Source organism: Ochotona princeps, chromosome 3, assembly GCF_030435755.1.
Source record: "Ochotona princeps isolate mOchPri1 chromosome 3, mOchPri1.hap1, whole genome shotgun sequence".
NCBI lineage: Eukaryota > Metazoa > Chordata > Mammalia > Lagomorpha > Ochotonidae > Ochotona > Ochotona princeps.
Genome location: NC_080834.1, coordinates 94,557,111 through 94,571,877, shown reverse-complemented (window position 1 = coordinate 94,571,877; position 14,767 = coordinate 94,557,111). Strand labels below are relative to the sequence as shown.

General features: G+C 39.7%; 1 protein-coding gene and 1 pseudogene across 2 annotated transcripts in view; one reads left to right on the top strand and one right to left on the bottom strand.

The window, feature by feature from the left end:
* FGF12 (fibroblast growth factor 12) overlaps positions 1–14,767 on the bottom strand; it is a 536,096-nt gene that overhangs the window by 449,337 nt on the left and 71,992 nt on the right. The window lies entirely within an intron of this gene.
* On the top strand, positions 11,472–12,083 carry LOC101535508 (protein lin-28 homolog A-like; annotated as a pseudogene).

Here is a 14,767-nt window from a genome sequence, read left to right as displayed (position 1 = left end):
AACTATGCAGAAGAATATATCTGCACTAAATAAAATATGATATGGATTATTTATATTGTACTTACATGTATTAGGTGTTACAAGTGTCCTAAAGATGATTTAAGATACGTCAAGGTGTTCACAGATTGTACACCAACACTTCACCATTTTGTTCATGGAACATGGGCATCTGTAGATTTTGTGTCTGTGGCAATCGTGCAAGCAGTCTTCTGGTAACAAGTAATCACTACACACATGCGTATAACACACATACAAGTATTCATATATATTCACACAAGCACAGCTAGCTTCACAAGTAGAAAACAAACACTGAAAAATGAAGAATCATTTCTTGCTATTTCTGAGACAGTTTATTGCATCATATTTTGTGCTAGAAAGGTATATAATAAACCATTGATGAATGAATTGCTTTATACATTTAAACTGTAATAAATTTATTAATTTATTTACTTATCTTAATTATTATTATCGTTTTATGATATAGTTCCATGGGCCTTGGGACTTTCCCAAGTTCTCTCCATGCCCCTGAGTTCCCTTGTATTATTACTATAGTATGATTCTTCAAAAACAGTCATATGTCCATCATTGTGGAAATGGACAAAGCAGAGTCCAGTATCTATTCCCAAGATACAGTTTCATTGGCAGTCCATCTTTGTCTCGAAGTAGAGATGCATACTGCATTGTATCCTCACATCTGGATATGACAGTCTCCATTACACAGTACTATATGTTCTCTTAAGTTGAAAAGTTACAATACAAAATCAACAACAGGCAGAAAATGGAAATTTACAGGAGCAAATTAAAAGCACAGTGGATTGAATTTGAACTGTAATACTGCATCAAGGTGGAGGAATCCACCAGGGGGGAGGGGTGTGGGGAGGGGTGTGGGGATTCCCAGAGCCTATGAAACTGTCACATAATGCAAAATAATTAATAAAAAATAAATAAATAAATAAATAAATAAATAAATAAATAAAAAGCACAGTGGAGAGTCTCCAAAACAGAACGAATTAAGCAGAAGAAAGAATCTCAGATTTGGAAGATATTTACTATCACCAGGGGAAAAAAAACAGCTGGAAGCAGAGCTGAGTCAAGCTAAACAAAGTATTCAAGAATTGAATGACACTATTAAAAGGCCAAATTTAAGAGTTATGGGAACCCCAGAAGGTGCAAAAAGAGAAGCTGGGATTAAAGATGAACTCAATGAAATAATAAGAAAAATTTTCTCTAATCTGCAGAAAGAATTGAGAAACAACATCCAGGAGGGACACAGAACTCCCAATAAGGTTGGCCAAAAGTGATCTTCACCAGGACACATGATAATCAATCTTTCTTCGATTGAACATAAGGGAAAGATCCTTAAATGTGCAAGTGGAAAAAAATCAATTGACATATAAAGGAATGCCAGTTAAATTCAAATAAGACCTCTCAAAGGAAACTCTACAGGCCAGAAGAGAATGGTGCAACATATTACAGATTCTAAAACCAAAATTGTCTCATTAGAATAATACCCAGCAAAACTTTCCTTTGTCTTTGAAAATGAAATAAAAATTCTTCCACAGCAAAGTTAGAAGAACATGCCTCTTTCAGTCTTGCCCTACAAATGATATTTAAAGTTGTTCTCTTTTTTTTTAAAAGATTTATTCAGTTTATTACAAAGTCAGATATACAGAGAGGAGGAGAGACAGAGAGGAAGATCTTCCATCCGATGATTCACTCCCCAAGTGAGCCACTACAGGCCAGTGCGCGCCGATCCGATGCCGGGAACCTGGAACCTCTTCCAGGTCTCCCACATGGGTGAAGGGTCCCAATGCATTGGGCCGTCCTCTCCTGCTTTCCCAGGCCACAAGCAGGGAGCTGGATGGGAAGTGGATCTGCCAGGATTAGAACCAGCGCCCATATGGGATCTCGGGGCGTTCAAGGCGAGGACTTAAGCCGCTAGACCATGCGGCTGGGCTCAAGTTGTTCTCTTGACAGAGAAAAGGAATAGCACCCACCAAAACCAAAGGCAAATGTGAAGAACATCCCAGTAAAATAACAGAAAACTAAATCAATGAACAACCCGTTACTAAAATGACGGAACCAAATTACTAACCATTCGTATTAACCCTGAATATAAATGGCTTAAACTCATCAATCAAACTTTATAGATTAGTAGACTGGATTAAAAAAAAACACATCTATTTGTTGCCTATAGGAGACACAACAACAAAGATCAGTGGAAACTATATTTCATGTTTTTTTTTTTTTTTTTAGTTTGATCTCTTCAAAACAGTTTCTTCCTCATTAAGTTCTTCACTGATTCAGCAAACAGTAGCATCATTTTCTTCAAGAAGGTTCTTGATTTTTTTTTATTTCTTCCGTGATATATTAGTCATTCAGTTGCATGTTATGTAACTTCATGTTGTTAATCTCTTTTTATACCCATGTGGGATACCTGGGTGAAGCTTCTGGCTCCTTGCTTTGGATTGGCTTAGCTCTGGCCCTTCTGGCCACTTGGAAAGTGAACTGATTGATGAAGGATCTTCCTCTCTGTAGCTCCTTTCTGTGGGTCTATCTTTCCAATAAAAATGAGTCTTGAAAAAAAAGTTTAATTGGTTGAAATTAAATAAATGTTGATATATTAAGAAGAGAGAATTTTAATGATTTAAAATACATAATCAACTTTAAATATAAGCTCATTGTGGGCATGGACAAAGCAGAGTCCAGTATCTATTCCCAAGATACAAAAAACTGTTATTACACAGTTTTAGTATCTGTCCAAATCATGTGACCTCTGTTCCAGCATTTAAAATGCAAGAATGTTTTTAAGTACATTCACTCATAGCTCTTCTTCCTTAAGTTAATCCTGGCTGTGGTTAAAAAATCACTGTAAAATCTCTAAAACAGATATAAACATGTGTGTTATGATGATAACATTAATATATTTATCACAGACAATACTGCTTTAAGTACAGCCTGGGAAATCCCTTTTAACTTTGCTGTATGACTTTACAACTCTTGATAACTTGACATTGAATCTCTAGGTAAGCCAGTACCTAACAGTGCTTGACCTTAATTTACTTTTTACAATAATCATGATTTGGCCTGAGACTATGCATACATTATGTAGGAAACAAATGAGAGCCATCAGTTATTTATATTATTGAAAACAATAAGTTGATTATTTAAAAATCTTATTGCACACTTTTGCTTTTTTTGTGGAGAGAAGGAATTAATTACTAGCAGAGTATTATCCACTCAGCATCTACAAATGTAGTTTCATCCCTGAATTTCTGCAACGGATAGTTTATGAGATATAGAATTGTCTTAATTGGCCCGGCTACATGGTCTAGCGGCTAAAGTCCTCGCCTTGAAAGCGCCGGGATCCCATATGGTTGCTGGTTCTAATCCCGGCAGCTCCACTTCCCGTCCAGCTCCCTGCTTGTGGCCTGGGAAAGCAGTTGAGGACGGCCCAATGCATTGGGACACTGCACCCGTGTGGGAGACCCGGAAGAGTTCCTGGTTCCCGGCTTTGGATCGGCGCGCATCGGCCCGTAGTGGCTCACTTGGGAAGTGAATCATCGGACGGAAAATCTTCCTCTCTGTCTCTCCTCCTCTGTGTATATCTGGCTGTAATAAAGGAAATCCAAATTAAAACATCAATGAGGTACCACCTAACGCCAGTAAGACTGGCCCACATGAATAAAAGCACCAACGACACTTGTTGGCGAGGTTGCGGGGAAAAGGGAACCCTACTCCACTGCTGGTGGGGCTGCAGGCTGGTACAGCCTCTATGGAAATCAGTATGGAGAATATTCAAACAACTCAAATTCAACATACCGTATGATCCAGCAATAGCACTCCTAGGAATATATCCAGAACACTTGTTCTATGAGAAACCAACATGCACTCCTATGTTCATAGCAGCACAATCAGTAATTGCAAAAACATGGAAACAACCAAAATGCCCATCAACAGAGGATTGGATAAGAAAGCTATGGTTCATCTACTCCATGGAATACTACTCAGCTATTAAAAAAACAAAATGCAGTTCTTTGTGGCCAAATGGGCCAAACTGGAAACCATAATGCTAAGGGAAATGAGCCAATCCCAAAAGGTTAAATACCACATGTTTGCCTTAATTTAAGATGATATGATGTTATGTATAACATGTTATGTTTTGAATGTTATATGTTGTGTATAAACTAAAATTGAAGTATAGGTGAGGTAGTCACAGAAGGTGGCTGGGAACCCGCATTTACTTTTAACATATTGGTTACTCATTACTATGTCAATTAATTCCATAATGATGTAAATTTTTGCTGATGGTATGTTGGAGCTTTCAATTGACTGGGATGATACTCTGCTGGCTCTGTCATCAGACCAGAGAGGGTATACCTAAGAAGCCGTTGAACTTGATGGGACAATAAGATGCTGGACTCTATGTTTGGTATACGCTTGCAATGGGGAAATCTCAACTGAACTTGAACTGTGGTTATGCAACAAGGTGGAGGAATCCACCATGGTGGGAGGGTTTGGGGAGGGGTGGGGAGAACCCAAGTATCTATGTAACTGTGTCACATAATACAAAGTAATTACTGAAGTTAAATAATAAATAATTAAAAAAAATAAAAAAATAAAAAATAAAAAATAATAATAAAAAAATAATAAAATGAATAAATCTTTAAAAAAAAAGAATTGTCTTAATTTACAGAACAATATAGCCTTGTGATAATGCCTTAGAGATCATTTAATCATTGAGTCTTAATTGAGCCTGTATCACACATTTTGCCTCTGGCACCTCAGTGGAGACAAACAGATTTCTCTTTCTTTCTTTTTTTTTTTTTTTTTTTATGATTCAGAAGTTTTCTCTTTCTTATCAAGAAACATTCAACCTACCGATACCTGGGATACCTGACACTCTACTGAGGATGATTCTCGCACTGAGGTTAATTTCTAAAGAATAAATGGCACATGTGCACTCATAATGTTCATAAAATTTGAATCTTTTATATACCTATAAGCTTTCTACTAAAGCACAGTAATTCACAGAAAAATCACTATCATACTCCTTAAATTAATAAATTTGCTTCAAACAAATGAATTTTAAATTCATCCCCTCTGTCTCATGTTAAGTTGTACACTTCATATTTCGAATACCACATGTTGCTGGTGACTAGCATGGTGATGCATTCATGAAATATCCTCATCATTGCTGAAATGTCTATTAGATTGCATAGCAAAATGTCAACAAATAATATAAAACATCATGAGTTCTTCATGCTGAAAGTTGGACAGGTCAAATTTATTTTTGTGAATAAATTTATTTTGTGAATTAAAATACACATTTTTATTTGTGAACAAATTCACAAATGGATTCTAAGTGATATGTCACATCATTATTCCTGCTTCCTTTCATGAGTCAGGAATATGAAAATGGCTGGTCGTCTGCAAGTGAGTATGGCTGCAAGTGGGTGAACGAAAATAAGAGCAGAAATGGGATAAGAGTTATAATTATTGGCTTCTCTGCAGGCTGAGATTTCTACCACAAGATGACCTAGTCATGCTGGTCAGTAGAGGTGACTTCAGAATACACTCTGGAGAATAGTAAAGATGTTATCTGGGATACATATTTGAATAGTCTAGGCTTGTATAATCCAGAATTGAGAGCAGAAGGATAAAGAGTAGCCAAGGTGTTAGGACACACAGAGAGAGCAGAAGGGCAATGACAATAGTGAGAGTGTTACTGATTAGGAAAGTGAGGAGAAAGGAGGTGGCAAGAAGCCAAAGACGAATTGGGTTGCAAAAAAACATTACTTGGCAACTTCAGCTTCCACGTGATTATCATAGGCTGTCAGCTGAGTCAAGCAAGGTGTCTGAGAACACAGCTGATAAATAGGTGTTTCCTTTGTTCCTCTCATAGCATCTCTTTCCTTCTCCTGTTTCTCTGGATTGAAAAAAAAATGGAAATCTTTCTGAATGCTGACACTGCTTTTGGCTGGTTTTATAATGACACTTCAGTGATGCCAAGATCCTATTACTCTCTTCTCAGACTCCCGTAATAGCCATGTTTTGCACCTCTCTTTGGCTGCCAGTGTACAAGTTGCCTGACCTTTCTCTTAATGCCTTCATTTATATTTGCTTTTTAGCTTGGACACAATTGTAAGCTCTGGAATGATAATAACTATAGCATACTTGTCATGGAAGCCCCTGACACTTCCTAGTATGATACTTCAGATGTCTGTCAGCAACCTGGCACTGCCATGGCATTTTTAGACTCTGGAATCAGAATGCCTAGGCTTAAGTTTCCACTCTGATATTTGCTAATTTGCCTCTCCTTTCCCTTCTCTGTTGCATAGTGATGACATTGCCCTCAGGAAATCATAGTAAAATTCGTTTAAGTTGCTTTAAGTATTAGGATTTTTGCATTAATTTTTAATCCATTAATTAAATCTTTTGAAATGTTGAGAGACAGAGAAAGAACTCTCATTTGGTGACTCACTCCCCCCAAATGACTACATTAATGAATTGGGCCAGATTGAAGCACAGTCCAGGTCTCCTGTGTGGGTATCTGGCTGGCAGGCACCCAGCTAATGGAACCATCATTTCTGTAGTGCAAAGTGTTCAACACTAGCAAAACAAAATTGTAAACGGAGGCAGGGCTCAAACCCAGGCATTTTCATGCGGCATGTCGGTACTCCAACCAGTGTCTTAATCACTAGGCCAAAAGCTTTTCCCACATGGTATAATTTAAGAGATAATGAGAATAAAGATCTTAGTGCAGTGACAATGGAAGACACACAGTCATAATAATTATGTTTAAAGACATTTAACTAAAGACAGACTAAACTGAGCTGCTCTAATTTGGATATATCTAATAATTGATATTTTGGTGATAAGATAAACCCTAAATGTCCTGTTGCATAACCTCCAAATCTTATATATAAGAAAATTAATAGGCACACTGGAAGTGTAACTCCTCAGTGGCACGTTTTTCATCAAACTGCCTAAAGTCCTTTGCAGAGCTCAGCACAGGCATTTTGTGGTAGAAAATGTCAGGTGAAGGATTCTCTTTGTTGTACTAGCCACTCATCATAAAGACCATTAGCAGTAGCAGAGTGGCATACTGTCACTGAATTCAATTCGTCTCCTCAAATAACAGTCAATGCCTACAACACACAGGAAAGCCTTGCTTTGAGATACACAGCTTCAGGTGTCATCCAAAATATGAAGGCTGTTGCGAAGTCTCAAGGCAGAGCATACAAGATCATCACCACCTCAGTGAGCGTCAACACACATTTCTGAACATTCAATCCTTCTTTAGCATTTTACTCACTAATTGATGACAAGTTAGCTTGCTTGCAGCCCAGTACTGTTTTTCTATAATATTTTTGTGTGTGTAAGTATCTTCCTCTCTCTTCTATGAAGCAGTAGAAAGATACAAACCCAGATTTTAGCATTTGCTCCGAAAACAATTTTATAGGATTGGAACTATGAAATTTCCATAGAGGATGGAGAGAAAAACATTGGAACTGGTTTTTTAAAAGTCTCTACCTGGTTTATGGAAAGAGCTTAATAAACAATAAATTGTTCAGTTTCGTTCTGCTCTGTACCTTACATTACTCCCCAGGACACCAGGTACTGCAGAAGACATGGTACAGTTCTTTGCAGGTTGAGCCACAGGTGCATGACTAATTGATTCCAGAGATTTTGGAAATTAAAATTTCACTATACCTAGTACTTAATAGGGAATAAGACACAAAGATAAATTACCAAGTGCTTTGTAATTTGCCAAGCATTCCAGTAGCAGTCTCACAGTGAGTGTTTTTCAAGTGCTTTTTATTTACTTATTGAATTGTTATTTATTTAACATGGCTTCTATAGTTCTTAAACCTCAAGATTTAAACTTTCTTGGAGACTATAATAGAAATCTTCAAAGATTGCTTTTTAAAAGACTATACATTTCTTAAAAATTTACTTATTTTTATTGCAAATTGGAAACTACAGAGAGGAGGAGAGACAGAGGGGAAGATGTTTCATCCTATGATTCACTCCTCAAGTGACCACAATGGCCAGAGCACTGTTGATCCAAAGCCAGGAGCCAGGAGCTTCTTCTGGGTCTCCCACGAGGGTACAGGGTCCCAAGGCTTTGGACCGTCTTTGATTGCTTTCCCAGGCCACAAGCAGGGAGCTGGATGGGAAGCGGGGTTCCTGGACTTAGAACTGGCACCCATACGGGATCCTGGCAAGTTCAAGGCGAGGACTTTAGCTGCTAGGCCACTGCGCCGAGCCCCAAATATTGTTTTTAATAGCTGTGTGTGTGCCTGTTTGCACAAGAGTGTGTGACATTTATCTTCTTTTGAAATAAAGATCCTAGGAAGTCAGAGCTAGAAGCGGTATTTGCATCCCAGGTTGAATTTTTTCTGAAGTAATTGAACGCTTTGGATGCAAAGTTTAAAGAAACTTCAAGATACATGAGGAGAAAATAATAAAGGGCCTCCTCAAACACACAGATCTTCATTGTTTGTAGAAAACTAGTGGCGATTGGTAGAAACCCTGAAGAATCTGCTCCAAGCCTTAAATTCTAAGCTTGAAAATGAATGCCACTCCAACTTTAAATGGAATCTAAACCCTAGCATGAGAGGAAACTTGTTAAGAAGGAAAAGAACTGAGTTCCTACAAAGGTGGTTTTCTTCAGTTTAGTGCTCTTTCTGCTCTAATAGCACTGACTGGCTTTCCCAAGTTTTTAGATGTGCATTAAAATATGTCCCGTTTCCAAATGTTGGGGGGGGGGGGCAGTGGTGTGACACAGCTGTTAACTTGTGTGTGAGAAGCTTGCATCCCCACTAGAACCTAGGTTTTAGAATTTGACACTGCTTCTAATTCCATCTTCGTTCTAAACTAAACCCAGGAGGCAGAAAGTGATGCCTGAAGTTCATGGGTACCTGTCATCATATGAGAAACCTATACTGAACTCCTTGAGCCTGTCTTTATCCTGGCTCAGCCCTGGGTTTGTGTTTGAGGAGTGAACCAGGGAATTGAAGGTCTTTGCCATTACCTTTGTCTCTTTGTCTTTCAAATAAAAAGGAGCTAAATACATAAGTGGAAGACTATTTCTTATCTCATTTATACAATATGAAAGAGTGACTTACAGTCACCAATGTTGACCAACATAGATCAATTTCCCATTACTAAATCATCAACTAAAACTACTGTTTCTTTTTTGTTTATATCTATATATCTATGCATAGATACATAACATTCATACATATATCTGTAGCATCAGTAAATTGATCAATATATATATGTAATAGATCATCAATTGATCAACATAGATAGGCTGCTAAGTCATGCGACTTTAGTTGAAAATATTTTAATTTGATTTTTTATACAAATACAGGTGTCACTATTCAATTTTAGAAATGGTATTAACATCTAAGATAAGGAAAGAGTAAGTGTGTACCTAATGATTTATGGAGGAGCAAAATATTTCACTGAAATTTTATCTATACCTCATGTCTTCTGCAAATAATCTGCAATACCAGGTTATTTTAAAATCATTGCCATTACATACTAATAGCAAAGTACCTACTGAGAAGTACTCGAGGAAATAATAAGCAATAATATCTCCTAGCAACTGAGTAATACATTGTATTCTCAGAGCTAAAAGTTCTTTAGAAGCGTTAACTAGTCGAATTTGACCACATGTTCACAGTTAGGTATTGTCCTCTGCGCTATAAGATGTGCTCATTTACTGTGAGTTACAGTCCACATGCATAAGTTTATTGAACTGGAAAAATTCCACTGAAATAAGGCAGCCAGATTCACTGGGCAGGGCTGTTACAAAATGGCAGTGTCGCAAGTGCTACCCAGATGGAGAATCAATGAACATCCTAACCATCTAATTTAGTATCAAGAAACTGGAGAGTCCAAATAAATAGAACTCAGCAAAATGCAGAAATCAATCCCTGATTCTCAGTTTATTTAAAGCCCCTAAATAGCAAAGAACATAATCAACAAACTGAAATGGCAATCTACAGATTAGGGGAAAAGAAACATACTCAAGCCATATATTTGAGGAAGGGCTATTTAAACATTTTTTTTTAAGATCTCATATAACTCAATAGTATACCAGAACAAAAATTAGTCCAGAAACAAAGACCTTAAAAGATATTTTTTTACAAAGATATAAAAATGCCAATAGGCATACACCAAAAGGAGCTCAGTATCATAAATTGTGAGGAAAATGTGAATCAAAACGACGGTGAGATATTTTAGTCCCTTGGGCGAGTACCATCAAAAAGTTGAGATAATACACATTGCGTGAGTGTGGAGAAAAGGGATCCCTTGTACAATGCTGATAAGAATATAGATCTGTGTTACCATTATGGGAAGTAATATGGAGTTTCTAAAGAAACCAAACTATCAACAATCGTACTGAATACAAATCCAAAGGAAATGAAATCCTACCATGTAGAAAGCTGCACATCCATGTTCATTGCAATGCTGTTTACTACAGCCAATATACAGAAGCAATCTCAGTGTCCATCAATGGAAGAACAGACACTGAAAATGTAGTAAATATATACAGTGCAGTATTAGCCTTTTAAGGCGATCTCACCATTTGTCATAATGTGGATGACCTGCAGGATATTCAGTTAGGTGAAATCAAACAGAAAGAAAAGCACTGCACAATCTTACATATGGAGTCCTTTAAAAATGGTCAAATGTACAGTGATTGAGAATAAAATAGTGGTTACCAGAGATGGAATTGAGCAAGGAGAATTATAGGTAAGAGATTATACAGTAGCAGACATGCAGAATGAATTAGTCTAGAGGTCTCATGTAAAACGCGGAACTACACAGTTCGTAACATTGGCCCATATTTAGGATTCCTGCTGAATGGGAAATTTTAGCTTTTCTTGACAGAAAGACAAAACAATGGGTAAAGCATGTGGGATAATGGATATTGCTTCATAATACATTTTATGCTTCTATATGCATTCCATGATATCATAACGTATCTTAAATATACACTATAAAATTTACTTGAAAATATTTTAATCAAGCTAAGAATAAATAAAACAGGAGATGAAAGCTTGTCAGCAGAGTAGCTTTTGCAGATTTTATAAATACAAATGAGTCCACCTGAGAGAGATTAGCCAGTAAGCCACAAAACGTCAGCAAAAGAAAGCTCAGAAAAAAATGAAAAAATAGTATCTCCCCTGATTTACAGGAGGAAGAGCAAGGCTCAGATTACATATTTGGCCCCCTCTTATACAACTTGGGTCAGTGTTACATAGAATATATGAAAAGCTTAAGTAATGAGAAACTTAGGTTGTTGAAAGTTCATTTTCTTTCTATAAGAGTGTTTTAGTCAGGGGAAGATGTAGCTGCTTCTTCTTCGAACCACCCCTTTGCTTCCGGACTTCTCTAGGGCCATCAGCCGCCCGACCAGGGGCCTGGGGCCACGGGCTCTGTGGACGATCATGGGCTCCGTGTCCAACCAGCAGTTTGCAGGTGGCTGCACCAACGAAGCGGAGAAGGCGTCGGAGGACGCGGCCCAGGTGGTTAGTGCCCCATGCGTTCAACGTGCGCATGGGGTTCTGCTTCCTGTCCATGACCGCTTGTGCAGGGCGCTCGACGCCCCATCCCACCTTCCCGCCTCCCCCACCCCCGTGGACGTCTTCGTGCACCAGAGAAAGCTGCACAAGGAGGGCTTCCGGAGCCTGAAGGAAGGGGAAGCAGTGGAGTTCACCTTCGGGAAGTCTGCCAAGGACGTGGGATCCATCTGTGTCACTGGGCCCCGGGGAGTGTTCTACATTGGGAGTGAGAGGCTGCCAAGGGGGAAGAACCTGCAGAAGCGCAGATCTAAAGGAGACAGATGCTACAACTATGGAGGTCTAGACCATCATGCCAAGGAATGCAAGCTGCCATCCCAGCCCAAGAAATGCCACTTCTGCCAGAGCATCAGCCATATGGTAGCCTCGTGTTCCCTAAAGACCCAGCAGGCCCCCAGTTCCCAGGGAAAGCCAGCCTACTTCAGGGAGGATGAAGAAGAGATCCACATCCCTGCCCTGCTCCCTGAGGCCCAGAATTGAGACCCAGTGGGTGGGGGCTGTCCTGCTAGCAGGAAGTTTTAAGGAGCAGGCATCAACTGCAGAGTGGAGAAAGTGGGGATAGGGTGGTTTGGGGGGTAGCTGACACTGCCTTGAATCTCAGGCTGGGGTTCGGACCATCACCCCTTTTCCCCTCTTGGTGGAAGGAAGCAGTGAGGCAAAGGAATTTCAACCATGCTGTATCCAAATGCAAGTAAGGGGCTTTGGGGAGGGATATCACCCTGTAACCTGTTTGCTTTATCTGAGGTTCCTCCTTTAAAATCTCCAGCTTCAGGAAACAGCCAAGATGGGAAAGTTATTTTCCTCTCAAGGCAGGATATGGAAGAATACTTCCCTTTCCAGGGTGCAAAGATTGGCTGTGGGATCAAATAACGGGATCTATCCCACAAGTCTCTGCCTTCTGTGGGAAGGGGCCTCTCACAGGTAAGACAGAGTTTTTCCATATTTTGTTAATTCATAATCCAAGTAGTGGGTTGTGATGACCTGCCCCCCAAAAACAAACAAAAAAAGAAGCCGGGGTGGGGGGAGGACATGATGAGGGAACCGCCGCAGATCCTCACCCTGTTCTGGGCCAATGTGATTTACTTATTTGCTCCCCTGGATAACTGTACCTTGGGTCGCACTTTCTCCACAATGCCAACTCAGGCCCTTCTTCCTGTGCTGTGTTCTCAGGTACATGAGCAAGCTCAGGGATAAGTGGGCAGCAGCTCCAGGTCTGCACAGCGGGAAGAGTTTTGTTGGTTTTTATCATCACAGAGAGCAACTATTTGGAGTGCACAGCCTGTTGAACTACCTCATTTTGCTAATTAGAGCTGGCTTGTTTGCCATAGTGTCCTCTTGAGCCCCTCCACCTTGAAAATGCTTCCTGGGATGTTAATTGGGTTGCTCTGGGGCTTGATCGCTTCCTTCTTTCTGGAAGACTGGAAATTAGTCTGAACAGGAAAAGGTGGTGCAGAGAACAGAGGCTGAGCCAGGTGGAAAGCCCACAGAAAAAAGCCATGGTTGGACTTACCAGATCCTAACACCACTGGTTTTGGCTTTATGTGCAAAATCCATCCTTTAGCAGATTAGGCCAGGCACACAACAGAGTACATGTGCACATGTGTCCATACATGTGTGTAAAAAAGAAATGATTTGGTAAGGATGAATTTGAAAACCAAAACCCTGTTCTCATTCTATGCTGTCCTGCCAGGACTGAAAACCCTTAACTTTCCCAAATTCTTGGTTTCCAGAGAGACCCATAAGGGAGGGCCTCTGTGGCATCCGGAGCCAGTGTCCTGCCCTAAGTCAGTAGTGATGATTATTGGTAACTATAGGAGAAAAAGGGGGTTTCGTTTACTAGCTGAGAGATCACCACAAGCCTACCTCACTGTTGAAAGGGAACAAATGCAATAGGATGCATCGGACTGTGTGTCTGATCCCGGGGTTCCTGTCTCCCCCACATGCTGCCCCCCTTTAGTTATTTGGGCTTGGTAGGACTTCAGTGAGTTTCTGAGTTGGTGATTGCTAGGTGGCCTACTTTGTGTAAATATAATGTGTTGATCTTTCTCCATGTTCTTGTGGGGTTGAATTGTTTACAAGCTTCTTTTCGTACTGAGAGAAAAGTAGCCAAAGTGGCTTTAACAGAAGGTTCTGCACCAAGCCAAAGGATTCTGAAACGTTAAGTGGGGATCTCAAACTATCTTTCCTTTTGTGTTTCCCCCACCCCTATCCTATTTTGGATCTTCTATTCTTAAAAGTTGATACCTATTCTCCCCTCTCCTCCATTCCTCCACCCACTAAGCAAAACCCTACACCTTCAACACATAAGTTCTTGGGGGTATCTCCACACCGCTAGCGGATTCATGCCAAAATCCTAAAGAAAATCCCTCGTTCCCAACCTCCTGAGTCAAGGCCATTTCCTCGTGTGTGATTCACATGCCAAAAATTTAAGACACTGATGTCTTTGGATGAATCAAGCCTATTTAATTTGTATCCTAAAGAAGAGAAGCTGCTGGAGACCTTCTGTGCAGAAAGTGGGGTTTGGAGACCAAGAAGGGAACTATGAATGAATGTATTTCTAACTCAGGAACTTTTATGCAAGTGCAAGAAACTTGTGTCAAAGTGGCCACAAGATTGTTTGATAGGAGGCAGACTAATGTAACTCCATGTTTATTGCCAGAAACCGAAGCTTTGTGTGAAATCTTGAATTTATGAGGAGGGAGGGTAGGAAAGCTTGTATCCTTTCAAGGTTTCCTCATTACTAACCTGCAGGAGACTAAGCCTCCTGGGCTTGGGGGACCTCATCCCTGGGTGAGTGTCTTTGAAGGTTGATTTATTTTCTGTACTGGATGATTCTTGCTGTACTTTCCCGTTCTTTAATCACTTTGTAACACATATACTGACTTCCCCACCCCTTCTCCTTTCCCTGGGAAAATAACATTGAATAAATCAAAACTTACTGGTACTGAAAAAAAGCAGTGTTCTGGTGATTGGCAAACTATGAGTTAAATAAGATCTATTGCTCATTTTTGTATTTTGTATGGATTGTGCTCAAAACATTCTTTGTATTTTCAAGAACTTCAAAATAAAAAAGAGGACCTGATATGATAGCCTGGTGGCTAAAGTGCTCGCCTTGCAGGTGCTGGGATCCCATATGGGCACTTGTTCATGTCCTGGCTTCTCAT